A 2,692-nucleotide genomic window follows, 5' to 3' on the forward strand; every position below is an offset into this window, starting at 1 on the left:
AGTTCCCAGTTGAGTTAGGCCACATGTGTCAAACTTAAGGCCCGCGGGCCACATGTGGCCCGCCATGTCATTTTATGTGGCCCGCCCAGCATTTTATAGGCTGATGATTGACTTAAAATAGGTTTTGAGCACGAATTGACTACAAACTACATCTCCCACAATGCATTCTGATTGTTACCAGCCAACATGATGAACACAACGTTGCATTCTCTTTAGTTTTCTCTGGTCTGTAATGGAGACTTGAATATAACGCGCCATTTTAAACCAGAGGTTTGTAATGCGCTTCCTAACCATTTTTTATTTGTAAGTATTGATTTTATTTTTTAGCCATTTAGTCAAGACTCTGTAGAACCATTTGTCTCTGCTAATGACATCTCTCTTGTATTGACTACCAGGAAAAAATATATATTGTCCAATCACCATTTTTTGATTTTATTTTAAAGTGTTGATTTTATTTTTAAACAATTTTTTTTATTGTAAAGTGTTGATTTTATTTTTAACCATTTTTTATTTCTGAACCTTTATTTATTTGGAAGTGTTGATTTTATTTTTGAACCCTTTTTTTATTTGGAAGTGTTGATTTTATTTTTGAACCCTTATTTATTTTGAAGTGTTGATTGTCTGAAAGACCTTAGACATGAATTGCCCCATGTGGGGTTTGAACCGATGACCTCAGCATTACCAGCACCGTGCTCTAACCTGCTGAGCTAACTCACCTACCTTACAAACTGTTGAGTTTCCATGGATTTAAGAAGAACTTACATGATTATAAAAGTGCTTATATTTTAATGTTTTTCAAAACAACTTACATAATATTTCATTTTCCAGAGATTTTGTATTTTGAAATGTTAATTGTATTTTTGAACCATTATTTATTTTGTAGTGTTGATATTGTTTTTGAACCATTTTTAATTTTCAAGTGTTGATTGTATTTCAGAGATATTTTTTATTATTATTTTAATGTGTTAATTTTATTTTTGAACTATTTTTTATTTATAAGTATTGATTTTATTTTATAGCCATTTAGCCAAGTCTCTGTAGAACCATTTGTCTCTGCTAATGACATCTTCAATACAATTTCTTGATCCCAGGCTTAGTTTATGGACTGTAATGTGAAATTAGGCACAAGTATAAGTCTGGCAGTTTGTTCACCAAGTTACTGTGCTCTCTCAGAGGATCTGTGGTATAAGTATTTGACATTGTTCCATGCCCATCATTAATGAGTCTCTAACAAAATTTGGATCATCTACCAGGAACAGTGCAAAGAGCATGAGTTTCTGTGGTGTAGTGGTTATCATGTTTGCTTTACATGCAAAAGGTCTCTGGTTCGAAACCAGACAGAAACAGGTTTAGTTCTATTCATCACAGGTGTTTACTAAAGGTCAACAAGGGTTCTGTGGTGTCATGGTCTGTACTCTGAACCCAGGCATCTAAGTGCAAGCCTCAGTTGAAATTTTCATGCATTGCATCTCACATCATCAACTTTGGAACCTCAAACTGAAACAAAGCAGAGAAGTTCAGTTCCTGTAGTGTAGTGGTTATCATGTTTGCTTTACATGCACGAGGTCTCTGGTTCAAAACCAGACAAAAATGGTTTTTCTAGGTTATCCATTTAATGAAGTAACTCATCCAGCAGATTTAACAAATGGAGCCTTCTGGGTTCATGTTACCCAGGAGAGCGGCGCTCTGGAGGAGCTGCAGACATCACATCCTGGTAAAAGCGCACACCAGACCGCACAGGGTAAAATACTCACAGAGTTCAGTTGATGTGTTTGGATCAGACAGATCCAACTGACGGATGAAGATTTTTCTACAGATGGGGACCATTAAGTGAAGTCGCTTAATTTAATTTAATAAAAGTTATTGGGGTGGTTTTTGTCACTACAAGAAAAATGTAGATACATTTATCTGCTTAATTTGTGATGGGATCTGGATTCACGGTGAATATTAACTAAACCGCATACAATGCGACTAAATAGCCGATGTTAATATGATTGTAATTTCACGGATAAAAATAGTAGCTATATGACTGATTATTATTATTATTTTTTTTTATGTTGTCGGTCAAGATAACGGATAACAAAAAAAGTCTAGCGCGTCCTGCCGCCCTGACACCAACTCACACACATCTTCATTCACAGTCTTACTTGTAAATCGATTTTTCTTTTCTTGGACGTTTTGATGTTAGCTTGTCAATGTCTCAGTTTTATTAGCTGGGAAAATCAATAAGCAGCTTGAGGTGACTCTGCTGCTCTCTAGTGGCGAGAAGCCGTAATGTTGGCTGGTGACAATCGGAATGCATTGTGGGAGATGTAGTTTGTAGTCAATTTGTACTCAAAACCTATTTTAAGTCAATCATTGGCCTATATAATGCTGTGTGGCCCGCGCGCCTTTAGTTTGACACGTGCATTACGCCATAGAACTGCCAATTGGTAATTGAAGTAAAGTAGCTTCGTTTTCAAAGGAGCATACATTGAAGTCGATTGACAAATGAACCATCACGAAAGAGGAATGCTCTTGTTGTCTCACTGCACCCAAAGAGATGGATAACCTACAAAAATCATTTCTGTCTGGTTTCAAACCAGAGACCTTTTGCATGTAAAGCAAACATGATAACCACTACACTACAGGAACTGAACTTCTCTGCTTTGTTTCAGTTTGAGGTTCCAAAGTTGATGATGTGAGATGCAAC

At 36.3% G+C, this 2,692-nt stretch overlaps 1 non-coding gene across 1 annotated transcript; it reads left to right on the forward strand.

Moving 5' to 3' along the window:
• The first annotated feature begins 1,273 nt into the window (after positions 1–1,273).
• trnav-uac (transfer RNA valine (anticodon UAC)) lies at positions 1,274–1,346 on the forward strand. The gene has a single exon. It is a non-coding gene; the product is annotated as a tRNA-Val (tRNA).
• Positions 1,347–2,692: the final 1,346 nt, after the last annotated feature.

This window comes from Poecilia formosa, unplaced genomic scaffold, assembly GCF_000485575.1.
Source record: "Poecilia formosa unplaced genomic scaffold, Poecilia_formosa-5.1.2 Scaffold2914, whole genome shotgun sequence".
NCBI lineage: Eukaryota > Metazoa > Chordata > Actinopteri > Cyprinodontiformes > Poeciliidae > Poecilia > Poecilia formosa.